The sequence below is a fragment of the Lissotriton vulgaris genome, chromosome 8 (genome assembly GCF_964263255.1).
Source record: "Lissotriton vulgaris chromosome 8, aLisVul1.2, whole genome shotgun sequence".
Lineage (NCBI taxonomy): Eukaryota > Metazoa > Chordata > Amphibia > Caudata > Salamandridae > Lissotriton > Lissotriton vulgaris.
The window spans coordinates 771,230,180-771,257,839 of record NC_141696.1 but is presented as its reverse complement, the minus strand read 5'-3'; positions in this window follow the sequence as shown (position 1 = coordinate 771,257,839).

The window sequence follows — 27,660 nt, the reverse complement described above, 5'->3', positions numbered from 1 at the left end:
GAAGAGGAGTGTCAGAGGGTGCGGTAGTGAATAGGGTGAAAGGCAGGTGTCGGGCGGGCACAGGGTGTGATTCTCAGAGAAGAACAGCGCAGTTGGGAGGAGGTTTCTAGCCCATACATGAGAAAGAGAGCGGGAGTGACCACTGCGTGGGGGAGATGCTTGCGAGGGTGCAGACAGTGGGTCAGGTCAAGGCATCTAAAATGGCTGCTGTGCTCGACAAAAGTGTGGCATTGCAAAAAAGGCAAGATGGCGCAGACAATGTTTATCAATAATGATTTATTTATAACAAATAAAATATTTACTCGCAGTGACAAAATGGCGGTCAACACTTCCTGATTTCCATCGAATCGAACGTTAACAGACGTCACGCAGCAAAAAAAAAAAAATGCTCACGCACAGCCGCTGGAAGACATGTATCAACATATATGAGCCTCCTCAGCCACCCTCAGAAAACAAAAGGGGTCAGGATACGTCTCCCGCACCCCCTTATACCTAGTAATTTAATGAAATCGAAACACAAAATGGCGAATTCACGTTTCGCTACCAGTTTGCGACCCGGTTCGCGAACCGAGAAGCGCTTCTACCGCGAAAAATCTAATTTTTATTATTTGCCCCACGGGACCCTTTAATAACCCCAACATCATTCCTAGGGGGTCAAGAGGGGTCTACCTAGCCCCCTTTCATTAAATTCCCCCTTTGTTTTTCTCCTCCTCTTGTCTCTCGATCCTACCGACAGACAAGATGGCGGCCGCACCGGACTGTTTAGAATGTTGACAGACACCGGAGAGCCAATCAGCTTTGCTACGCAAAGCTCCGTTACGCGAAAAGTACGCGATCTGGAGCGCTATCTGGGACGCTGTCACAGATATATCTGTTTTTTAAACGTTAATTTCTCAAAATCCACTGGAGCACATATATTGAGACCCAGCAAAGGCACATCGGGCTAACAGTCCCTATAATTTTGCCAAGTTTCGTGCAAATCCATTCAGCCGTTAATTTGCGACCCGGTTCGCGAACCGAGAAGCGCTTCTACCGTGAAAAATCAAATTTTTTTTATTTTCCCCACGGGACCCTTTAATAACCCCAACATCATTCCTAGGGGGTCAAGAGGGGTCTACCTTGCCCCCTTTCATTAAATTCCCCCTTCGTTTTCACCTCTTCTTGTCTCTCGATCCTACCGAGAGACAAGATGGCGGCCGCACCGGACTGTTTAGAATGTTGACAGACACCGGAGAGCCAATCAGCATCGCTTCGCAAAGCTCCGTGACGCGAAAAGTACGCGATCTGGAGCGCTATCTGGGACGCTGTCACAGATATATAAATTTTTTAAAACGTTAATTTCTCAAAATCCACTGGAGCACATATATTGAGACCCAGCAAAGGCACATCGGGCTAACAGTCCCTACAATTTTGCCAAGTTTCGTGCAAATCCATTCAGCCGTTCGAGCTAAAAGTGAGGCCAAACGCCCTATGGAAATTAACATGGGAAAAACGCGTTTTGGGACCCCCTTTTTTCTCGGCCCCCCCTTGATGAACCCCCCCCAAATTTTCAGGGGCTGCTCAGAAACAAAATGTGCCATTTTCCTGAAAATTTCAGCCGATTCCGTACACAAACGCCAAAGTTATTAGACATAGAATTTTCAAGAGTTCCATAGAGAAATAATCCTAACTATATATACCTACTGGCTATCGCCAGTAGGTTATATATATATATATATATATATATATATATATATATATATATATATATATATATATATATATATATATATATATATATATATATATATATATATATATACATACACACACACATACATACATATATATATATATATATATATATATATATATATATATATATATATATATATATATATATATATATATATATATATATATATATATATATATATATATATATATATATATATATATATATATATATATCGCATGGTACCGCTGTGTTAACCAAGTATTCACAACACGGCGGTACCATGCGTAATTTCCCTGCAATGGACTGCGATGTTGAGAGTTGCGTTGTTACTTTTGCAATGGTTATCACGTGTTCTTGAAAATATGCCCCATAGGGTATAAGCATAGAGGGTCCCTACTTCTATCTTCCTCCTGGTACCACTAAATATATCAGGAAAAATCACCTCCCTCCACACTGGTGATGCCACCCACAACCTAGTACAACCTGACTGGCTTCAATATTAGGCACATCGCACATACTTTTGTGCTATTGAACTGATATAGTTCCAAGGTACTTGATATAACTTTACTAATTCTTCTTTGCTACAAGACTAAAAAGAAATCACTTGGAGAGTAGCATCCCCCTCTTTGTTGGCCTATGTGTTTCAGCAGTCTTGTACCACAGTATGTGGATCAAATAATCTATTTTGTGATATATTGAGACCATAATATCGACTTCCAATATCATCACGGCAGAGTTAATAGATCTCTGCCTATTCCTCCTACTTCCTCAACTCGGCATGCAGTTTGGCTGAAGGGGAACATGAATGTTGTAAACATGTACATGCCTTTAATCTACCTATATGATATGGAAAGAGGTACATCTATGTCTCAATTACATTTGCCTACATTGATGTAAAATGCTTTATAAGCTGACTAAAAATTCGGTTTAACTGCACGAGAGATTCTCAAACCCAGTACATAATGATGTTTAGTAAGGGTGTGATTCTCATATTTATGACTTAGATTAATTTCTTTTTTGAAACCTTGTTTTGTACTTGCATTAGAAACGGACGGCGGAAGGAAGTGCCAACAATCAGTAAACACACTCCCATTAATGAGCTGTGAATCAACATATAATTGCACACACAAATCCCAGCTGAATGGAAATTGCATTGAAAGCTTTGAAATATCGATGTATTTTTAATGATGTATTTTTTTCCATTACAGGTTGTGTTGTTTGGTGCTGATGTGGCATTTGAAATATATGTTTGTTATTGATATATTAATATTTGAATACATTTCGTATGACGACAAACTTAAAAATGTATAGTTAGTACTTTCATAAAGCATTTGCTTCCACACTCTGGCAGCTTGGTAGCACTCCAAACAGGCAATTAAAGACCAACAGCAGTTCAACTACGGGAAGAGTTGGACACACCACAACACCGAAAAATAACTTTTATAGTAGGATTTGTTTGGTCTATGGCAAAAGTACTTTTTTAAAGTTCTAACATATCCAAGCCCAATTTTAAAAGCAAATTCTGTAACCTTTCTGTGCTCTCTAACTTAGCTCTTCCCTTTACATGAAATGGTAAATTGATATCAGTCTGTTTTTCTGACTCTGTCTTGCAAGAAACTTCTTTCCTTGCACAGAAGTCAGATAAGATTGTATAATCATTCCGCAATGTTCATTTCTGCCCTGAAGTGTCCTTGCGTCTGTGTTGTAGGCATGGATGTCGATTCAATAAAATGCCAGGGGTAAACAAAGTGACATCACACACTTTGACAAGCCCCTTATGACATCACGAGATGTAAACTCATGAGCCCCACCGTTGGTTAACTTTCCAGGAAGTAATATTGAATTTGAAGGGCCCACAATAAAATCAAAATACCATAATAATACAAAATATACTAAGTTAGAGAGCACTATGTCAGTTTTCACTCATATAAAGCTGCTGCTTTGTATGCTTTGTATGGCCGAGGTACAACAGTGATCAGCAAAGGGGCATGCCATCATAAGGGCAGCCATCTAAAGTACCATCAATGTATTCGTAGACAGTCTCAAATTCTGAGACACATAGTCTATTTTTGTTTTCAGGTAGGAAGTACTGTTTAAAAATAATACACACGTCTGAAACTTTTAAGCACTATAAATTACAGATGTTAGTATTATCAATTAATCCCTTAACACTGGCTGAAAAAAAGCCCGGAACTAGCATGATAAACGTGTGTCAATAGCTGGAGCTTTGTTCAGTGCTTTCAAGGCAAGCAGGTCAGACTACAGCGAAATTCTTGTTTTCCTTTCTCAGATATAAACCATCACACGGTGAGCCCTGTATGTCAGGGCTCGCAGGGACTCTGCTAGGAATCACAGCCAGGGGTCGCAGCAATGACCCCTGTTCAACCTTAATTGACCAGCAGCAAGGAGTGGCTATGAGGTGGCAAAGCATGATGTACCTTTTGGAGTAAGTGTGACTATAAAGGACATTGTTCCCCTCCTTGACCAGGAAGCTGGTATCCCCTAAAATCTAGGGTTAATAGAGCTACACATCAACTCAGGTAGGACTCACCTGGCTTTATTTTGTTTTTAAGCACAAAACAAATTCGGTGTTTTGACCGCTGTAAGGTATTTAGGGATCTTTGGCCCTGAAGAATGTATCAGACCTGTTAGGTCTACATATTGGGCAGAAACATGTTGGTCCACTGAGAGACGGTTTGAGGTCATTGTCCTCAGCATGCCAGCTCTCCTCATTTTTTAGATATACCTGTAGTCCCTATTCAATAAAGATGTCCCACCGGGCAACCAGTCACAAGGTATTTTTAATTCACTGATCTGGATCCTGTCTTAGTCCAGTAGCTTTTTCCTTATTGGCCAAAATCCAACAAGAGGTCGAATCCGACCTGGTGGTTTTGTCTTACCAGGGTGGGGAGAGATTGCCGATGAGGAAGCATGACACAAATGTGTGTGAGGCCTTCTCTTCCATAAGAATGTCAGTCAGTTCAGTAAAAATAAGTTTATTAGACCATTGGTCTCCAAACAGCATGATACATATTACAATAGATAGTTTAAAACATATACAAAACAATTTCATGAATACTTTAAAAGGACGATACCTTCAAGGGGCAGTTCCTGCCTCCCTCCCACAACTTAAAAATGTTGTATAACAATACTCCTAAAATTGCAGTCAGCAACACAGTCAATCTATAACGTAAATATAATGTTCCAACCTAAACACAATTTACTTTGAGCATGTCCCACAATAACTCCATGCCAATTTCTATCCGATCGTATTTGGTTCCAATAGGGTCCTTTTTACCACCTTCATATATTTTGCCATCACGATTGCTATATAAAGGTTTGGCATGTCAGTAAATAAATTAATTGCTTGCAGGCGCTCAGTTATACCATATTTTAAAAGCAAAGGTCGTAAAAACAGTTTGCCCTGTGACACAAATTTTGTCAGTCTAATAAAATATGTAAATTATCACACTTGGTACCGAATCTACAGCGGCTTTTGCCATCCGGTTGTACCAATTCTGCTTTTCTATTTCCATAGGATACCCAGAGGTTAACCCCTATTCTCCATCGGAGCACGTCAGTTCCTAATCCAGCATTAGGTAGTGTGTACAGATAGGGGTACCACATATCATTCTCCCAGCTATTCATCATATAATGGACTGATACTTTCTTTCTCAGGTATATCATGTCATTTTGCCTGGATATTTCTCTTCCTGCTCTTCTAAGCTCCACATTTGAAGCTGCGACCGACAGTGTCGCCTGGTCAAATTTTACATTTAGGATTTTACACATTGCGCACAATTTCATTCTAATCACATAGGCCCAATTTAAGTCACTGTGCAAAATCTCCTCTTTACACCATTGTGACACTTTTGTAACTTCCTCAGATCCCAATCTTTTCCAAAATCTCAAAATGGCCACTTGTACCTGTATGTTTCATGAATTCACGCCTAGCTCCAATCGGATTGCCTGGATCATAGAGGAGCCTGGCAGTGACATCAATGGTTTTAGACATTTACCTTCCTCAATGTCCCATTTGTTCTTCCCACCCAAATACAAGAATGGGCTTCCCTTCCTTTCTTGGATTGGATTCTTGGCTTGGATTCCTTTCTCACCCTCTGAGGCGGAAGCCGGAGGTTCTACTCCTCTTTTCTTTACCTGCTCTGGCACAGACTTAATTGCAGAGGGCAACGCTAATTTTAAATAGCGTCCCGAGTGACGCTTGCATTTTATTTGCGCTCGATTTTAAAAAGCGGATTTCATCTAGGATCTTTGTTCCCTACCTTCCTCTACCTCCTGGGCCGCTCTCAGCTGAGTGTTGACGCTGAGAGCTGGTCCCGGGGAGGCGAGGGCTGTTTAGCGGCCATCTTGGGTGGGTAGGCGCGCCCTCGCGCTCTAGTCGCTATAAAGGGGGCTCAGGTAGAGACTGCCAAACGATTCCTTTCTCACCCTCTGAGGCGGAAGCCGGAGGTTCTACTCCTCTTTTCTTTACCTGCTCTGGCACAGACTCAATTACAGAGGGCAACGCTAATTTTAAATCGCGTCCCGAGTGACGCTTGCATTTTATTTGCGCTCGATTTTAAAAAGCGGATTTCATCTAGGATCTTTGTTCCCTACCTTCCTCTACCTCCTGGGCCACTCTCAGCTGAGTGTTGACGCTGAGAGCTGGTCCCGGGGAGGCGAGGGCTGTTTAGCGGCCATCTTGGGTGGGTAGGCGCGCCCTCGCGCTCTAGTCGCTACAAAAGAGACCCCTATTGCTCCGCGTAGCGGACGCGGTAGCGGATGCGCCGGATGCCCGCCGGAGTCACGCCAGAGTCCAGCCCGTCTGCGCCCGTCCGCGCTGAGGACGCGCTGGTCCCTGGACTCTGGTAGAATGTCATCTCCCCCTTGCAGCTACTCTCTTCGCGATCTGTTGGCTCTTAAACTTTGTAAAAAACGCTGCTCACATTCTTATGAACCGGATGATTTCCTGCTCCCACCTCGATGTGGCTGCTACCTCTCGTCAAGACCTCCCAATCCCGCCCCCATCTACCCTACCCCTGAACACCCCGTCACATCCAGTTCTAATATAGTGGAAGTAGAGGGCATCTTGGTCAATGCCCGCTCCCTCATCAAGAATAAGGTTATGTTTAGGGAGATGGTACTGGACAGAACGCCCACTCTAGTGTTTGTGACCGAAACCTGGGCTAAGGACTCTTCCGACCCTGATTTAATAGAGGCTGTCCCGGAAGGTTACTGCCTGGCCAGACTAGATAGGCAGGGACGAGTGGGAGGGGGGATAGCGATCCTTTACAAAGATCACCTTCAATGCCACATAGTACCCATGACTGATTTTCCTGACAGTTTTAAAGCTCTTTGTTTTACAATAAAGGAAGAGCAACGCCCCTTCTTTAACGGTATCTTAATTTATCGTCCCCCCGGCTCGAGAACCCACTTCACGCACCACCTCCTCCAATCTCTTGAACCCTATTTTGGCCGAGACAATTTCTCCATCCTGGGTGACTTTAATTACCACCTAGAACGGCACGACCTCTCTGATACCTCCTGTCTCACTGAGGCCCTAGAATCTTGCGGGCTTACGCAACGTGTCACGGGAGCCACTCATCGTGCAGGACACACTCTGGATGGCATCTTTTCCAATGACCCCCGTTTGACTACCAAGGACCCGATCCATCTTTCCTGGTCTGACCATCTGGCGGTCCCTTTCCTTCTGAAACACCACAGGGTGAACTCCCGTAAACTAGGGAACCATACAATAGAGACTACTAGAAACTTCAGGAATATTAATAGCAATTCCTTCGTGCCCTGGGCTGCAAGCCTTGCTATCATTAGCCTAGATAGCGTACAGACTGCAGTCGCCCACTTTGAACAGGTCACTACCGAGGCCCTGAATAAACTAGCCCCAGAACAATCCCGGCGCCGCGCTAGAAAGAGACCTTCTGCCCCCTGGTTCTCCGACTCCCTTAGGCTTCTTAGGCAAGAAGTGAGGAGAAAGGAGAGGCTATGGCATGCTAGTTGGGACTTCAAGAACAAGGAAGTTCATAGACTTCTTGTTAAAAAATACAAAGCTGCAATTGTGCAGGCTAAACAAGAATACTTTGTTACCGCGACTTCCTCGCTCTCCTCCCCGAAGGAACTCTTTAAAACTGTTGACTCCCTGGTCAGATTGCAAGCCCCTGACCCTGTCATCCCTTCGCAGGATCTCTGTGATAAGATCGCCTCCTTCTTCCACTCTAAAATCCAGGATATTCACCTAGCCCTCGAGGAACAAAGAGCTGTTCTCAGTGCATCTACACCCTGGGTAGAGACGAGTTCGATCATCACTGAAATCTCCCCACCATGCACTCTGGACGCTTTTCCCCCGCTGGTCTTGCAAGATCTTGAGCTACTGTTAGCCAAGACTAAGTCTGGTTCCCCTTTGGACACCTGCCCACTGAAAGTCATCAAGCAGTGTAGGGAGACCCTCTTACCACCGCTGCTAGAGATAATGAATCTAGCCATTAGAGATGGCATTTTCCCTGCAGAGTGGAAGAAGGCAGTAGTAAAACCCCTGCTGAAAAAGGCCTCTCTGGATCCGGGGGTCCTAAAAAACTTCCGGCCTATCTCCCTGCTCCCTGCTCCTGCGAAGATGCTTGAGACACATCTCAACAAGCATCTTGCCGCCTTTGTGGAAAGCTCGGGATGCTTAGACTCCTCCCAGCATGGATTCAGGAAAGAATTCAGCACCGAGTCAGCCCTCACCATCGTGCTTGACAAGATCCGCACGACAGTAGACGAGGGCCAGACCTCTCTCCTGGTCCTGCTAGATCTAACTGCGGCTTTCGACACCCTCTCCCCCTCAGTACTTACATCGCAGCTGAGGGAGGTGGGGGTGAAGAACGCAGCTCTGGATCTCTTGACCTCCTTCCTCACGGGGAGGGAACAAAGAGTCAAGCTTGGGGAGTTCCTATCTCCATCCCGTCCTGTGCTATGTGGGGTTCCTCAAGGGTCAGCACTCAGCCCGACCCTTTTTAATATCTATGTTACCCCACTAGCCAAACTAATAAGATCATTCGGGATGGACGTAGTCTCGTACGCAGACGACACTCAAATCCTCGTCTCTCTTCCCCATTCAGATGAACTAATCGCCTCCAAGTTTAGATCTTGCATGGAGGCGGTTGGTAAATGGATGATCCAGAACTCTCTGAAACTGAATGGGGAGAAGACGGAGGTGATGGTGTTTGGGGGGAAAGAAAACATCTGGTCAGCCAATTGGTGGCCTGACTCTCTTGGAACATGCCCTTCCCCCACATCTTCTGCTAAAAATCTCGGGGTGCAAATAGACCCTGCCCTTGACTTAGGCAGCCAGGTGAGCAGAACCGCTTCCACCTGTTGGGGCCTGATTCACACCCTACGAAGGGTCAGGAAATATCTTTCCCTCCAGGCAAGAAAACAAATAGCTGTTGCTCTTATCAGCTCGCGTCTGGACTATTGTAACGCGCTGTATGCTGGACTCAATAAAGGACAGCTGCAGCGCTTACAGGTAGTCCAAAACGCCATAGCCAGATTTGTCCTGGATATTCCCAGATGCTCTTCGGCCACGGCAGCCAGGAAAACGCTGCACTGGCTGCCGGTAGAATATCGTATCCGGTTTAAAGTCCTATGTATGACCTACAGAGCCATCTCCAAAAAGAGCGACACCGGAATAGGATCCATTATCTCCCACTATGTCCCCCGAAGGAACTTGCGCTCCTCTGGGAAACTGCTTCTGGCAGCCCCCCGTGTACGAAGAGCCAAATGGGGCGGCAGAGCCTTTTCCACTCTTGCCCCTAAGTGGTGGAACGAACTTCCTTTGGATCTGAGATCTCTCCCTTCCTTACAGAACTTGCGCACTGCCTTAAAAACCCTTCTTTTCCAGTAAGCATATGTGTAGGGTCTTATGTCTTTTTCCTGATCATTCTCTGATCTTTTGCTAGGCACCTTGATACCTGCGGGTTATTGTTCTGCGCATTATAAATTTTCTTTCAATTCAATTCAATTCCCTTAGTACTTGGACAGTAATTCAGTGAAGTCCAAACTGAACTTTAACCAGTTTTCCCTACCAGGAACACAGTCAATCCTATTCCGTCTATAACTACCGTACTTATTTGTGACTGATGTTGACCCATGTTTGATGTTCAAGGCTGTAGCTATGACAGTATAAGATATTGCTTTTCATGGCAGTTACTTTCAGAAACGGAGCCTTTTGCAGCAGTCCCTCTTGTATGATTTCTTACTTGTACCTGTTCTGCAGTCCTTTTCTAATACCATCTGTCCACTCCATTATGCACACAATGTCTCAATGAGTCTGTACGGGGGAGGGGCGGTTTGGTGTGCACTCTCCCGGAACACATGGGCAGTCTATCATTTTCACTCATTTCCTCTTCAAAGGAGAGATGAGCTGTAGTGGACTGGTGGTGTATGGGGCTTCAGGGAATGTTGTATATGTCATTGCTTTTGTACATGTCATCGCTATCGTAATGTTCTAGGTTGGAATGTAATGTTATTCTTGGAGTTGTTCCCGTGGATTTGATCCGCTGTTGGTGATCGTGATCCGAGGGAACACACTGCTCCGCACCGTGGCTTAAGAAACTGGTTATCTTAAATAAAGAAGAGTGAGACAACTCTAATTCTACCTACTTCAGCGTGGAATATCCTCTTTTAACATGAGCAGATATTTTATCCCCACCCCCTCCCCGCCAGCAGTTCTTAAGTGCTGCCACCACCATTGCCTGGCCTGTTGATGGCCCAATCTAGGGTGCAGGGAGCCTCCTTGCCAGGTCACTATAGAAACAGTGAATGATGTGGGAAGTTCATTCATAATGTGACAGTGCAACTGAGAGTCTGCTTCGGAATACAGAGTAATGGAGGAAAAGAGAGCAACTAAAATAAACATTGTGGTGAAGGGGGTGTCTACCTTAGAGCAGGAGGGTGACATTTTCTGTAAAGCTTCCTTCCTATGTGTTATTACATCAGTCAATTAATCAGGCTGTCACTGCATTGAATGCTCGAGCTGCTCCTCCTAAACAAACTAGAGAAGATGATTTGTTGGGTTCTGACATGGATCCGGATGTGGAGGATTTTCGGGTCAAAGAAGGCATGACTTGGTCAGGTAATGAATCATATAAAAACAAATCTGGCTTTGCCAGGCCACAGCCCTACCTCTTATGATGATAACTTTATTCACAATCCTGTAGAAACAAATCAGACTGCCCTTGCATGGAGCAGTTCTCAAAGTCTTATCAAAAGGAGCTGATGGAATGGAGGAGAACTGTCTTTTCCCAATTCTTGAGAAGGATTGAAATAATTACTAACTTTGTGAATTCCCTCTGATGCAAAGGTATGTTCCCTAATGGTAGGGGACTCTTTCCAGGGAACCATCATTTCAGAGGATCGCTCTCCTGCTCACCCTATAGATAACAGAGTAAATTTTGCAGTAAAAAGAGTTTACTCAGCTCTTTGGGCTGCACTGCTGCAGCCAGAAGATCAAGGTAAACATTCGAAGGATGATCACAAATTAATTACACCAGTCTATCCTAAAAGGAGAGATGATTAGCTTCTCTCAGAGCATCTGGATCTCATTCATCTTCCAGTGGAGCGTTCTACTGCTTTTGAGAAAGAGGTCATCACTGGGGGACCCATCAATCAATCAGTGGTTTATAGAGCATGCTACTCACCCGCCAGTGTCTCATGGCGCTGGAGGGTGTGGGGGGTAAGATAGCTGATCCGGGTCAATCAAAAAGCCAGGTCTTGAGGTCTTCCCTGAACGTGTGCAATGTAGGGGAGCGTCTGATGTTAACAGGGCGTTCCAGGTCTTGGCTGCGATGTAGGAGACCGCTCTCCCGCCTGTCCTGTTTCTGTGGTAGCGGGGGACCTCAGCCAGGGCGAGGTCGGCAGAACGGAGGTTCCTCTTGGGTGCGTGGAAACATAATCGATCGTTGAGGTATTTGAGTCCGATGTTGTTGAGGGATTTGTAGGTGACCCTCTTCTCGACGGGGAGCCAGTGAAGGTTCCGTAGGTGGTGGGTCATGTGTTCGTGGCGAGGTGTCCCCAGGTAGAGTCTGGCTGCAGCGTTCTGGATGGTCTGGAGCTTACGTAGAAGAGTTTTGTTGATTCTGGCATAGAGGGTGTTGCCGTAGTCGAGTCTGCTGGTGATGAGTGTGTGGGTGACGGTCCTTCTGTAGTTGGTGGGATCAATTTGAATGTCTTACGGAGGATGCAGAGGCAGTTGAACCTGACAGAGGAGACAGCGTTGATTTGGCGGTTCATGGAGAGGGACGAGTCGAGGATTATGCAGAGGTTCCGGGCTTGGTCTGTAGGGTTGAGAGGGCTCACGAGGGTGGAGGGCCACCACGTGTTGTCCCAGGCGGAGGTGCAGGGTCCGAGGATGAGGACCTCAGTCTTCTCGGAGTTGAGCTTTAGCCAGCTGTCCTTCATCCAGGCTGCCATGATTCTCATCCCTTCCTGGAAGCTCAGTCTGGTCATTTCTGGGTTCTTGGTGAGGGAGAGGATGAGTTGGGTGTCCTTGGGGTACCCCGCAGACAATGTCAGTGAGGTCGGAGAGAAAATGGGGTAGTCTGACCCTCCGGGTTCTGCCGGAGAGGAAGGATCGTATCCAGTCGAGGGCAGATCCCTGTATTTCCGCGTTGTGGAGCATGGTGGCTAGTGTGCGATGAGAGATGGTGTTGAAGGCGGCGGAGAGGTCTAATGCGTATGTCGTCGGTGCCAGTGAGGAGGGCGGTCTCGGTGCTGTGGTTCCTGCAGTAGTCGGACTGGGAGGTGTACAGAATGCAGTTTTTCTCTATGAAAACGGTGAGCTGGGCATTCACGAGTCTTTCGGTAACTTTTGCTGCGAAGGGGAGGAGAGAGATAGGACGGAAGTTCTTCAGGTCGGTAGGGTCGGCCGTTGGTTTCTTGAGGAGGGGTTTCACCTTTGCGCATTTCCAGTCGTCGGGGCAGGTGGCGGATGTGAGGGAGGAGTTGATAGTGTGGCCTAGTTCGGGAGTGATGACAGTGGCGGCCCTGTCGAAGATGTGCGGGGGCAAGGGTCCGTTGGGGCTCCTGAGTGAGTCTTCTTCATGGTTGAGGTGATGAGCTTGACGGACCCGGTGTCCCAGGAGGTGATGGTCGGTTTCTCTGCAGTGGTGGGTGTTGTGGTGCTGTCGTCTCGCTGAAATTGTTGTAGAGGGCTTTGATCTTCAGGTGGAAGTAAGAGCTGAGTTTGTCCAGAGTACCTGGGAGGATGTGAGGTCAGTGGCTGCGCAGGAGGGGTTGGCGAACTGCTGAATGATGTTGAACAGCTCTTTGTGTTGGCTTGGTTTCTCTTGACCTTATCACTGATGAAAGTTCTTTTGGTGTCCCTTATACGCTGGTGGTAGTCCTTCATGGCAATCTTGTGATTGTTCAGTGCTTCCTTGGTATTCTGGTTCCGCAAGGTTTTTTCGATAGGCCTGCAGGCGCGTCTGCCTTCTTGGAGTTCGGTGGTGAACCAGGCGGCCTTGGGCGGACGTTGTTTGGCAGTCTGTCGGAAGGGGCCAGCTTGTTGGCGCACCAGGTGACCCAGTGGTGGAATTCCCTGGCTGCAGAGTTGGTGTAGGCGGTGGCCTTGGGGGGGTTTTGGAGGAGCATGGCGTTCAGGTGGTCCGCAGTGACCTTACTCCAGTTCCGTCGAGGCAGGCATGGGGCGGGTTTGGACGCGTTGGTGGTGTTGAAGGTGAAATGGATGCAATGATGGTCGGTCCAGGGTGGTTGGGTGGTGTGGCTGAAACGGATGTTTGATTCTTCTACGAAGATGGGGTCAAGGGTGTGTCCTGCTCTGTGGGTGGGAGTGCTGATGAGCTGTTTCAGTCCTAGGATGGCGAGGTTCTTGAGGAGGGCGGTGGAGTCAGGGTCCCGGCTGTTCTCGAGGTGGAAGTTCAGGTCTCCGAGCAGGACGTAGTCAGTGGAGGTTATGGCATGGGGTGCTGCGAGCTCAGCGATGGCGGGCTGGGCACGGGGTCCTGGCGGTATGTAGATGAGTGTACCGCGTAGCGTGGTCTTGGGACTCGTCTGGATCTGGAAGTGGAGGTGTTCAGTGTTGGAGTGTGGGTCACTTGAGGTGGAGAGTCGGAGGAGGGTCTTGTGAGTGATAGTGATTCCCCCACCAGGGCGGTGTGGGCAGTCCTTTCTCTGGATCTTGTAGCCATCAGGGATAGCTGTGGCGATGTCTGAGCCGGAGGTGGCGTTCGTCCAGGTTTCCGTGAGGAATGTGACGTCGGGCGTGAGAGTGTCGATCAGGTCCCAGATTTCAACGGCGTGTTGGTGGATGGAGCGCACGTTGAGGAGAATGCAGTTGAGGGTTTCAGTGGGTCGTCCCATAGGTGGTTCTTCTGTGGTTGTTGGCGTTGTGTCAGCGGTGAAAGATCTACAGCAGTGTCTGCACAAGAACTATCCCTGGGTGTTATTGGGTGCGGCTCGTGCGCAGTGGGTGAGGTTGCCTGGGTTTGAGCTCGAGGAGGCTGGCAAAGTTGTAGCGGTGAGGCCCAGGAGAACCAGGGTTTCTGGCGCTGGTCGGGTCGGGTCTCGGACGGGCGCAGACGGGCTTGCCTTAGGTGCGCCTTTGGCGTGCCAGCGGCGCGACCGCACAGCGGTCGCCTTTATGTAGGGGAGGGGGGCGGGAGTAGAGGTGGAGGTGGGAGTGGGGCTGATCAGGGGGGCGGGCTATGGAGCAGGAGCGCCAAAAGTGGGAAGCGGGAAGCGCTAAGTCGCTGCCAGAATACAGAAGCTGAAACCTGCAAGTAAATCACAGGCAATAAAGAAAAATAAAGGGACACAGGACTGAGGCAACTTACTGAGAAACCACAATCACACAATAGTAACCTGAGGCAGAGTCAGGCGCGAGGCTCGAACTCTGCTCCTGAAGGCTGCTGGCGAGAGTCAGTCTGGCGGAGCTGCCGGGGAGAGTGCTGCCTGGACTGAGGTCAGGCGTTACCCATGACTCTGACAAGTAAAGTCTTGCTCATTCCAATCCCTCCACTCCCCTTAAACCATGACTTTCAGTGGCACCTTTTTCTTCCAGTGAGAAGTATAATGTCTTCTCACTGGGGTACCCACCAATAACTATGGCACACATGTCTTTATTCTGCTGCGTGTAACTGCAAACTCAACATTCTAAAACAAGCTTTCATGGCATTTTGCCCTGACACCTATGTCACAGCTCTACGGAGTGCATTAGGAGCCGAAAGGGTTACGTTCTAAAATATCGCAAGTCACTATATCTCCCCCTCTGTTTAATAAAAAAGCACTATATATATATCACCATCAAATCTCCCACCTCGAACTCAGGACGAGAGCTGTATCCATGAGGTGAGAGTGGGACCTCACTTTAGCTACGCAGCAACTAAAAAACAATTGGAGCACTCGCACTCTTGGTTGGGGGATGAAGTCCCCTTGCCTCCTGAGGGTCCCTGGGGGCCAACTAGCCCTCCTGTTACCTCAAGTGAGCCCCACACAGCTGGATTGCTGAGAGTGGCCAGAGGCCACCCCCCTTTTTACACCACTCTGTAAATGTGCTTCCTAGCGCACTGCTGCTTGGGGGATGAAGTCCACTGTAGTCCTGAAATCCTCAGGACACAAGGGGACCGCATCGCCCCACTACCAGCGCACCAAGAGGGGTGTTTGCAGAGTGGTGACAAAAGGGGTGTGGCCTCCTACCACCTCCCAGCAAACCATCTGTGTAGGGCTTACTAGAGGTACCTGGTGGGCTAGTTGGCCTCTAAGTACCCTCGGTAGTGATGGGGACTTCACTCCCCAACCAGGATCGCGCCAGGTGGTGCTTTTGAGTAGTCTGCAGTTTTCTGCCTTCTTTTAGGAAGGGGGGTTGTGTGGCTGCCCCTTACCTTAAAACCAGGCGGCCTTGGGCGGACGTTGTTTGGCAGTCTGTCGGAGGGGGCCAGCTTGTCGCCGCACCAGGTGACCCAGTGGTGGAATTCCCTGGCTGAGGAGTTGGTGTCGGCGGTGGCCTTGGGGGGTTTTGGAGGAGCATGGCGTTCAGGTGGTCCGCAGTGACCTTACTCCAGTTCCGTCGAGGCAGGCATGGGGCGGGTTTGGTCGCGGTGGTGGTGTTAAAGGTGAAATGGACGCAATGATGGTCGGTCCAGGATGGTTGGGTGGTGTGGCTGAAACGGATGTTTGATTCTTCTGCGAAGATGGGGTCAAGGGTGTGCCCTGCTCTGTGGGTGGGAGTGCTGATGAGCTGTTTCAGTCCTAGGATGGCGAGGTTCTCGAGGAGGGCGGTGGAGTCCGGGTCCCGGCTGTTCTCGAGGTGGAAGTTCAGGTCTGCGAGCAGGACGTAGTCAGTGGAGGTTATGGCATGGGGTGCTGCGAGCTCGGGGATGGTGGGCTGGGCACGGGGTCCTGGCGGTATGTAGATGAGTGTACCGCGTGGCCTTGGGACTCATCTGGATCTGGAAGTGGAGGTGTTCCGTGTTGGAGTGTGGGTCGCTTGAGGGGAGAGTCGGAGGGGGGTCTTGTGAGTGATGGTGATTCCCCCACCAGGGTGGTGTGGGCAGTCCTTTCTCTGGATCTTGTAGCCATCAGGGATAGCTGTGGCGATGTCGGAGCCGGACGTGGCGTTCGTCCAGGTTTCCGTGAGGAATGTGATGTCGGGCGCGAGAGTGTCGATCAGGTCCCAGATTTCAACGGCGTGCCGGTGGAGGGAGCGCACATTGAGGAGGATGCAGTTGAGGGTTTCAGTGGGTCATCCCGTAGGTGGTTCTTCTGTGGTTGTTGGCGTTGTGTCAGCAGTAAAAGATCTACAGCAGTGGCTGCACAAAAACTGTCCCTGGGTGTTATTGGGTGCGGCTCATGCTCAGTGGGCGAGGTTGCCTGGGTTTGAGCGCATGGAGGCTGGCCAAGTTGTAGAGCTGAGGCCTAGGAGAACCAGGGTTTGTGGCGCTGGTCGGGGTCGGGTCGCGGACGGGCGCAGACGGTCTTGACTTAGGTGCACCTTTGGCGTACCAGCGGCGCAACTGCACAGAGGTCGCCTTTATATAGGGGAGGGGGCGGGAGTAGAGGTGGAGGTGGGAGTGGGGTTGATCAGGGGGGCAGGCTATGGAGCAGGAGCGCCAAAAGTGGGAAGCGGGAAGCGCTAATGTGCTGCCAGAATACAGAAGCTAAAACTTGCAAGAAAATCACAGGCAATAAAGAAAAATAAACGCACACAGAACTGAGGCAACTTAGCGAGAAACCACAATCACACAATAGTAACCTGAGGCAGAGTCAGGCGCGAGGCTCGAACTCTGCTCCTGAGGGCTGCTGGCAAGAGTCAGACTGGTGGAGCTGCCGGGGAGAGTGCTGCCTGGACTGAGGTCAGGCGTTACCCATGACTCTGACAAGTAAAGTCTTGCTCATTCCAATCCCTCCACTACCCTTAAACCATGACTTTCAGTGGCACCTTTTTCTTCCAGTGAGAAGTATAATGTCTTCTCACTGGGGTACCCACCAATAACTACGGCACACATGTCTTTATTCTGCTGCGTGTAATTGCAAACTCAACATTCTAAAACAAGTTTTCATAGCATTTTGCCCTGACACCTATGTCACAGCTCTATGGAGTGCATTAGGAGCCGAAAGGATTACGTTCTAAAATATCGCAAGTCACTATATCTCCCCCTCTGTTTAATAAAAAAGCACTATATATATATCACCATCAAAACTCCCACCTCAAACTCAGGACGAGAGCTGTATCCATGGGGTGAGAGTGGGGTGAGAGTGGGACCTCACTTTAGCTACGCAGCAACTAAAAAACAATTGGAGCACTCGCACTCTTGGTTGGGGGATGAAGTCCCCTTGCCTCCTGAGGGTCCCTGGGGGCCAACTAGCCCTCCTGTTACCTCAAGTGAGCCCCACACAGCTGGATTGCTGAGAGTGGTCAGAGGCCACCCCCCTTTTTACACCACTCTGTAAATGTGCTTCCTAGCGCACTGCTGCTTGGGGGATGAAGTCCACTGTAGTCCTGAAATCCTCAGGACACAAGGGGACCGCATCGCCCCACTACCAGCGCACCAAGAGATGTGTGTTTGCAAAGTGGTGCCAAAAGGGGTGTGGCCTCCTACCACCTCCCAGCAAACCAGCTGTGTAGTGCTTACTAGAGGTACCTGGTGGGCTAGTTGGCCTCTAAGTACCCTCAGTAGTGATGGGGACTTCACTCCCCAACCAAGATTATGCCAGGTGGTGCTTTTGAGTAGTCTGCCGTTTTCTGCCTTCTTTTAGGAAGGGGGGTTGTGTGGCTACCCCTTACCTTAATACATTTTGTTCCCTGGGGACCACATCCCCCAGGGTATGAACCTTTTTTTTTTTTTAAATGGACCGCTCTTCGTTTAAGAAAAAAGAATTCTGTGGGTTTCCGGACCCTTTGCGAAGCCCGCAGAAACTCTTTCTTTTTTTTAAATGCTTTTATGGGCCCTCGGGGTCTCTGCGGGACCCCCTGAGCAGGTCTAGGGAGTCAGGGTGTTTCTACCCTGCCCCCTTTTCTGTTTTTTTCACCTTTTTTCTTGTGACTCGGTTCAACCGAGTCACAAGATGGCTGCCAACACTTCCTGGTTTTAAGTGTTGGGAGCCAATCAGACTCAAGCTTGTGATCTGGAGGGTTTGCGGATCCACCGCGGTCACTAGATACTAATGTTTTTTGTATATGAATTTCTTAGCAACTGCTGAACGGATTTACACCATTTTAAAAATAAGGTCGCTTTCTGAACCAATATCTACATTTTTTCCAAATTTGATGTAATTTCGTTCAGCAGTTAGGGCTGTAGCCTTGTGTAAAGTTTCCTATGGAAATGAACATGGAGAAAACGTATTTGGAAGGAGGATTTAGTAGCAGTGTAATTGACTGTTTACTTGACCAATTTATAGTGCCTCACTAAATATTGTGGATAGTGACTAAACTGTTTGAATATCTGTATCACTTTGTCAGTTGTTGTGTAAACCGGTTCTCCAGTTAGTTACTAGCAATGTGAAAGTCTATATTAGTTATTGATTAGTTAACTGAGTATTTGTATGGGAGAGTGAATGTGTGTGTGGTTCGGTGGGGGGAGTGTGACTGCCCAAAGATGTGTGAATAGTTGATTCACCAGATATATGAAATTAAAACTACATGTTCTAACAGTTGTTTGGGTGAGTGAATATCTTTATGGGTGTGGTGATGAGCAAATATATTTCTCAATGGTACATGTCCAACAAACTAGAAAAATAAAAGGCAGTGTATGTGTAAGTATACATAAGACTCAATGATTGTGTGAGTGACTGTATAGATAACTTTATACTTGTAATAATGATTTTATAATTCACTAAGTATGACTTACTATCTAAATGAATAGATGAAGTTGTGTTTGTATAAGTGTGTAGCTAAGTAAATGTGTAAGTATGATCCATTGTTTGCATAAGTGAGTAGGATGACTTCATATGTGAATAGGATGTGTGCTGATGTGTAATGTCGATTTAGGTGTATCAGTATTTTTGATAGTGTTCTATTGTTCATTGACAGAATGTATGAGTGAATGTACAGGTAAGTGATTAGATGTGTGTATACATCTATGAATCACTGAGTGGGTTTTTAGATAGATACTTGTATTGCTGTAACAATGGATTCAAATATGATACTCTGTATTTTACAAAGAGTGATGAAAGATTTTACTAGTGTACGAAAAGGTGTATGTGATTGTCACGTGGATGATGTCATCAGTGATGTCATCAGTGATGTCATTTGAGATGTCATCAGTGAAGTCACTGACTATGTCATGAATGATGTAATATGTGACATCATCAGAAGTGGATTGCGGGTGCCCGAAATATGGTTAGTAAAACTAACTATATAGGAGCAATTTCAATGGTTTTGTATGAGTGAAATGTCCAGCTAACTCTAACACCCCTAAAACGTATAGTTTTTTGAGTGAATTTTAAAGGTTTTTTAAATGCTAATTCCTAACTATATAAGACCTGAAACCTATGGTTTTTTCAGTGAATTTCAAAGATTTTTTTTTAATGCTAATTCCTAACTATATAAGGCCTGAAACCTATGTTTTTTTCAGTGAATTTCAAAGGTTTTTTATTGCTAATTCCTAACTATATAAGACCTGAAAGCCCACCAGGAATCTCCAGTATGCGCCAGGGGACTGCATTGCAGAGAGGTGTAATGAAGCCACGCCCCTTTTTACACCGCTCTGCAACGCAGCCCCCGTGCATGTTTGAAGAGGGGGAACTAATTCCCCTTGCATACTGGGGGCCCCTGGGGGCCAACTAGCCCACCAGGAGCCTCCAGTATGCGCCAGGGGGCTGCATTGCAGAGAGGTGTATTGAGGCCACACCCTTTTTTACACCTCTCTGCAACGCAGCCCCTGTGCATGTTTGAAGAGGGGGAACTAATTCCCCTTGCCCTCCTGGAACCTCCAGTATGCGCCAGGGCTCTGCATTTCACAGAGGTGTAATGAGGCTATGCCCCTTTTTACACCTCTCTGCAGCCCAGGCCAGTGGCGCGTTTGCAGAAGGGGGACTAATTCCCCTTGCATACTGGGGGTCCCTGGGTCACATCTGCCCAAACGCCGATATTCCGAACAATTGAAAATGACTTTTCTTGAGAAACATTTGGATTATCATGTCCTATACTTTGGAATTTTTGAAAGACTGACTTTGAGGATGCTATAAATTACTCAAGTCTGCCCGAATTGTGTGGGTAAAATTGATACCTAGTCACTTTGAATAAGAATGTACTTACGTCTCGTCTAACATTTGGAAGAAATATCTAGTTATATGACAACAGGATACCAACATACCTTGAAGGAAATAAGAACGCCCTGAAGAAGTTCTGTTGTACAGAACGAAACGTGTTGGCTGGCTGTGGTACATAAAGTTAAGGAAAATAAAAGCATTTGAATATACACCAAGATTCAGCGCTTCAATAAGGACTCTAAGTGATATGATTGATTTGACTTATTGTGCAAGTGGTGCTGTGCCAAACTTTGGAATATTCTCCACTACTCTCTACCACTTACTCTCTAGTACTCCACTACTCTCTAATACTCACTCTCTACTACTCATTCTCTACTACTCTCTACTACTCTCTCTGTACTACTCACTCCCTACTACTCACTATCTACGACTCTCTACTACTCACTCTATACTACTCTCTACTCTCTACTACTCACTCTCTACTACTCACTCTACTACTCACTCTCTACTACTCTCTACTACTCACTCTCTACTACTCTCTCTCTACTACTCTCTACTACTCACTCTCTACTACTCTCTACTATTCTCTCTCTGCTACTCACTCTCTACTACTCTCTACTACTCACTCTCTACTACTCACTCTACTACTCTCTCCTACTCACTCTTTACTACTCTCTACTACTCACTCTCTACTGCTCTCTACTACTCACTCTACTACTTACTCTCCACTACTCTCTATTACTAACTCTCTACTACTCACTCTCTACTGCTCTCTACTACTCTCTACTACTCACTCTCAACTCTATTACTCACTCTCTACTCTCTACCGCTCTACCTCTCTCTACTTCTCTCTCTACTAGTCTCTACCTCTTTACCTCTCTACCTCTAACTCTCTATCTCTACCTCTCTACCTCTCTCTACACGCACAAATATACACATTTATATGCATATATATGCATATGCATTTATATATATGTATGTGTGTATATACACTACATACATAAACATATACAATCTGCATATCTATATAAATACAAATATAAATGCATGCATACATATACATATATGCATACATATGCATGTTATTTACATGAAAGTTTTAAAAACACTAATAAATGCAAAGCTAAAAAGCCACCTCATTACAAACAGAATGGCTTTAACTTAAACAAGGGCGAGATCTATTGCATTTTCTATGCTTGTTTACTTTGGTTCCATCAAGAAGGCATTCAGATGTGTCACACATTTGCCATAAATTCTGAATGTTAGCACTCTAGTTGCTCATTAGATCACTGTAGTAAAGCTACTGCTCACCAGGGAAGTCTGCTGCTGGTATTCGAAGTGCATGTTTCAGTCTGAATGTCAGAATTTTTTAATGAAATTGAAGAGGATTTGAGAAGTCACTTTCTATGGCAAAATATCCCCCCTCATTTTGTTCCTTTTTTAAATTAAATGTTTTAAGAGTTACCACTTTATTCCAATCAAGATGGCTTCAGGTGTGCCATACCTTTTTATTAAGTAGGACTGTTAGCGCTCTAGTTGTTCTTTAGAATACTCTGGGACATTCTGTCATTGGCCTAAACTTGGGCTACATCTGGGTGATATTTGGGCTACATTTGGGCTCTTTTGTCTCTGGTGGCCATCTTGGGAGACTGCATGTCAGAATTTTTTTAATGAAATAGAAGATGATTTGAGAAGTCACTCAAAATGTGCCCTCATTTTTCTTTCTAAAGCACTAATCATACTTTCTATGGCAAAATGAACCCCCTCATTTTGTTCCTTTTTAAATTAAATGTTTTTAGACTTACCACTTCATTCCAATCAAGATGGCTTCTGGTGTGCCATACTTTTGTCATAAGTAAGACTGTTAGCGCTCTAGTTGTTCTTTAGAACACTCTGGGACATTCTGTCATTGGGCTATACTTGGGCTACACCTGGGTGATATTTGGGCTACATTTGGTCTCTTTTGACTCTGGTGGCCATCTTGGGAGACTGCATGTCAGAATTTTTTCAAGAAATAGAAGAGGATTTGAGAAGTCACTCAAAATGTGCCCTAATTTTTCTTTCTGCAGCACTAATCATACTTTCTATGGCAAAATATACCCCCTCATTTTGTTCCTTTTTAGGTCATGGTAATATCCGGTCTGCCGAAGGCACACCGGAAGTCCGAGATTTATTGTTAGTAAGAGGGCTGCTTTATCCCTCCCTCTTTTTGGCTCTCCCTCCATTGGCTGGCTTCCTAAACGGAGGCCAGCCATTGGAGGAGAGAGCCGTCCCTCCAAATAGGCTCCGTCTTTTTCGGATTTGGCAGAGTAAGTTTTGCTGTTCTTTAGACAGTGACGTCGTCCGTCACTCAGGACAGCGAAACCACGCCCCCATTCCGAAAAATTCGAAAGCTTCCGGCCGCCATTTTACGGCTCCTTAAGATGAGGTAGGCTTGCTGTCCTCGTTTCCCGCTGTCTTTTTCCCGCCCCCCTCCCGCTGTCCGTCTCTGTTTCCGCCCTCCTCCCGCTGATTAAGTTGGCCGTTGTATTCTTTCCTTGCCGTGGTCTTTTTCCCGCCCCCCTCCCGCTGTCCGTGTTTGTTCCCGCCCTCCTCCCACTGATTAGGTCGGCCGCTGTGCTGTTGTATTCTTTTTCCCACCCCCCTCCCGCTGTCCGTCTTTCTTCCCGCCCCCCTCCTGCTAAATAAATTATTCAGTGTCTCTGTTTGTGTTTCTTTGCGCATTTCCTCTCAGCGGGCAGTAGGTTCTATTTTTTGCGGGGCGCCCCTCTGCCCTCTCCTTCTCTCCGTGGGTCCGCCCTGCCGGTGCCTGTGCTGGGCGCGGCATTGTGCTCCGGAAGGCCATCTTTCATTCTGCTGCTGACGGCTGGAGCTGCATATCTCGGACTCGGGGTTTATCGCCGTCAACGGCTCTGAAAGTCATCCATCAGGGATGCTTTTATTGGTTCTAATGTTCGGAACGCGTAGGTCGTAGCTCCAACAATCTCCAGGCGAGTGGCTGCCACCGAAGCACCTTCTCCTCTGTGCCTCAGAGTTCACACTGGAGCAGTCGGGGAAGGCTACAATGTGTCTTACGCCCCCCTCAAAGTATCTGTGCCTTCTGAACCGGCTGTAGTATTGTGCGTTTGTGTAAGTGTCTGTGTTCCCGTGTATGTGAATGTTCGTAATTGTGTGTGTATGCGTAGTTGTATAGGTGCATGTATGTTGATTTAAGTGTGTGGGTTTTGATTCCCGTGTGTAGTTTTGTGCATGCGTACTTGCGTAGTTGTGTGTGTATAGTTGTGTAGGTGCATGTATGTTGATTCCGCGTGTGGTTTTCGTGTCTTCGTAGTTGTGTGTGTATAGTTGTGCGTGTGTGTATAGGTGCATGTATGTATGTTGACTTGATTCCCGTGTGTAGGTTTTGCACCTACGTAGTTGTGTTCGTATAGTTCTGTAGGTTCATGTATGTTGATTCGGCGAGTAGTTTTTGTGTCTGCGTAGTTGTGTATATGTGGCTGGTTTTTTAAAACTTTTTTCCAAGCGGTGGTAAGCACAGAAGGCAGCTTCATGGCCCCTTCAGTACCCATGGAAATGAGGGCATTAGCGGGCTGTAGAGTGAGGGAGGTTGTTGATGTTTTTCGCTGACGGATGAAGATTAAGATTTTTTTCAGGCTAGGGCAGAACCACTTTCAGGAGCAGGGCATCACGTTCCCTTTGCTGGCAGAGGTGTACATCATGCTGTTCGCCGTCTACCTTAATCATACAAACAACAGACCGACAGAGCTTTAATGTGGAATGTAGGTAATATTTTCCCGCTGTCTTTTTCCCACCCCCCTCCCGCTGTCCGTCTCTGTTTCTGCCCTCCTCCCGCTGATTAGGTCGGCCGTTGTATTCTTTCCCTGCCGTGGTCTTTTTCCCGCCCCCCTCCCGCTGTCCGTGTTTGTTCCCGCCCTCCTCCCGCTGATTAGGTCAGCCAGAGACTGGCTACGGGAGGACGTCAGGAGAGGTTGTGTGTACATTTATGGCGTGGATCCGGTGCCATCAACCTCCTCAGACTTGCGTCTGGTTCTTTGCACTGTGGATACCTCTGCTTCGGAGATCTGTACGGGTGAGGGCAAGGAAAGCATCTACATGCAGCAACATGGAGGCCTGGTCAGGTAAGCCCTCGGTCACTCTTTGGAGCAGTGCTTTGGGTGACCTGCAAGGAATCCTATCTAAGAGACAATGCCTATGTAATTAAGGGTGGCTTAAAACATGTAAACTAATATTCTAGGCCTCACCCATCATGTGACATGACCTGACCAGTATTTAGGTACCTGTGTGCGTTTTCTGTTATTCCTTCCAGACATAGAACACAATAATAGGAGTCTGCCTAAAGCCGAATCTCTATGCTTTGACAATGTTTGTTAGCAGTGTCAAAGAAATGAATAATTACAACTGAATTCTGAAAATATGAGACAGCGAAATAAACATTATGAAAGTCTGAGGAAGCGGGAGTGTCTCAAACATGCCAGCTGTCCCCACCAAACTATGGATGTCAATTCACAAAAATGTCATCATGTGACCTTTGACCACACCTCTAAGACTGAATTTCACACGCATCTGAGAGAGCACCACTCTGGTCACACCCACAGAACCCAAACACACTTCCCATGTAAGGCACTTGGCAATTGACAACTGTTTCAATCAAGTACTCCCTCACTGTGAAGCATACAATGCATCCATTAATGTGCTTCGGGTCCTCATCACGTATACGAAGCGCTATCTAATTGCAATTACAATAAAATATTGCTTCATCCATTTTAAAATGACGAGATGGCGTAATAACCCTACCACAGAATGTGGGTTCATTATGATGTGTAATTTGCCTGTTCTTGCAACATAATTTAGTCAACCTCATTGCATAATGATGCAATCCTAAACTTTTGGCAGCATAGCTCACAGGCACACAATAGTAGCTAGGCTTCAGCAGAACTGGAAAACCAGGAAAGCCAACTGAAGATACACGTCTTCTAATTCCTACCTTTTCTACTAAACAGGAGTGTAGAAAAACATCAAAATCCCTACCTAGTCTGCAGGATAAGATACACAGTGTGTAGGGGAGCTTGGGGCTTGCAAGGACTTGAAGGCCATATTGCTGGCTGACAAATTGAAAGAGTAACACATTTCAATTGCTTCCTGCCCTACAGCCAGCAGTTGCCTGGATCACATGCCTATGTTTTTTACACACACCAGAAAGAAATTAAGCCAGTTTATATTTTGTTATTTGTTGCCTGCCCTCAGAGTCCAGCTCATTTGTGACAGGTGCTGCCTTTGCGACCTCTGAGGCCAGTGGGTCGCAAGAGCAGGGGCAGCAAGGGACGACCCCTGATGACCCTCAATTTACACCCATGCTTCAAACCACTTTAGTATGCAGTCTCTCACTCTGGTAAATATTGAACCTTTTTCCTCCCCACACCTTCCGGACTACCCTTTATCTGTAGGCCTTGACAAATCTACTTGCTCTCACTACCTCTCTCTCACTACCTCACTACTCCACTCTATCAATCTCACTATCTCACATCTTCTCTCTCTCAAAACGTAACTACCTCACTCTCTCACTACCCCACTCTACATCTCACTACCTCACAATTTCACTCTCTCTCTCTATAACTCACTACCTCACTCCCTCTCTATCTCACTACCTCACTCTCTCTCTTTCTATCTCACTAACTCACTTTCACTCTCTCACTACCTCACTCTCTCTCTATCTCACTACCCAACAACATCACTCTCTGTTTCTATCCCACTACCTCAAAACATCCCTCTCCCTCACTAACTCACTTTCACTACCTCACTCTCTCTCTCACTACCTCACTCACTATCTACCTCACTCTATCTCTCTCTCACTACTTCACTCTATCTCTATTTCACTACCTCACTCTCTCTCTCTTTCTCTTTCTCACTACCTCACTCTATCTCTATCTCACTACCTAACTCTCTCTATGCTAATGCAATAGGTCTCGCATTTGCAAGCAAATAAGCTATTGCCAATACAAATGACAATGCCATTTATTTACGGATACAGAAAAAAAATTAGCAATGCCAATAGCTCTACCTATAATATTGCCGAGACCATTGCATTGTAAATGCTTGTTAAATTAAATGTTTTAAGAGTTACCACTTTATTCCAATCACGATGGCTTCAGGTGTGCCAAACCTTTGTAATAAGTAGGACTGTTAGCGCTCTAGTTGTTCTTTAGAACACTCTAGGAGGCTGCAGTAGAACACAAAGGAATCAACTGACAGTCTCTGTCCTTGTTGGATGTACATGTTTTACTGAGAATGTCAGACTTCATTCTCACATGACTGAGAAAGATAATGTGAATTTACAGAAAATATGCTTTCAGTTTAGCTTATAGATCCCCTTCCAAACCACTGTGGGAAAAGCATGAGATAATAGTTTTCTTTCAAACATGATTCATGATATCCCAGCAGAAGGCTTTTTCACATGGTAAAATCACCTTAGAACACACCACAATTCCTAAAATGAGTATGGTACCATCAACAAATGATTTATAATGTAACTAAAGTCCTAAAACCCTCTATTAACTACAATGCTTTTTAATGAGGTGCTATCATGTATATTGGTCCCAAGATGGCTGCAAACACTTCGTGGATGAAGTGCTGACAGCCAATCAGATCTCACGATGAGATGTGTGGTTAGACTCCGCCCAGATATATATGTGTTTTTGAAGTTAACTTTCGAAAAAACCACTGGAGCAATTTTCACCAAATATAGCAAAGGCACATCTTCGTACCAGTCCCTACAATTTTGCAAAGTTTGGCGTAATTCCGTTCAGCGGTTCGGGTTGTAGCCGTGTCATTGCGTCCTATAATTAACATGGGGAAGTTAGACAAGAAAATACCTACTTTCTAAAAGTGGTATTTTCAAACACAGAATGTTAAAATCAACTTCACTGAAAGATCTATTTTATTATTCAGGCATACTAAACTAAAATGTCTACCATGTTCCCTGAGTCAGTTAGGATTATAGGATGTAATAATCTAACTGCCCATTCTGGCCTATGGAGAACAGATAGCCTTGAATAATGAAAAGCAAAAATGGCTGTAATTCACTATTATGACATGCCACACACACCAGGGCTTGTCCTACCTTATACTTACAATGCACTTGGGCCTACCATAGGGGTGTCCGACATGAAGAAAAGGGAAGGTTTAGGGACTGGGAAGTGGGT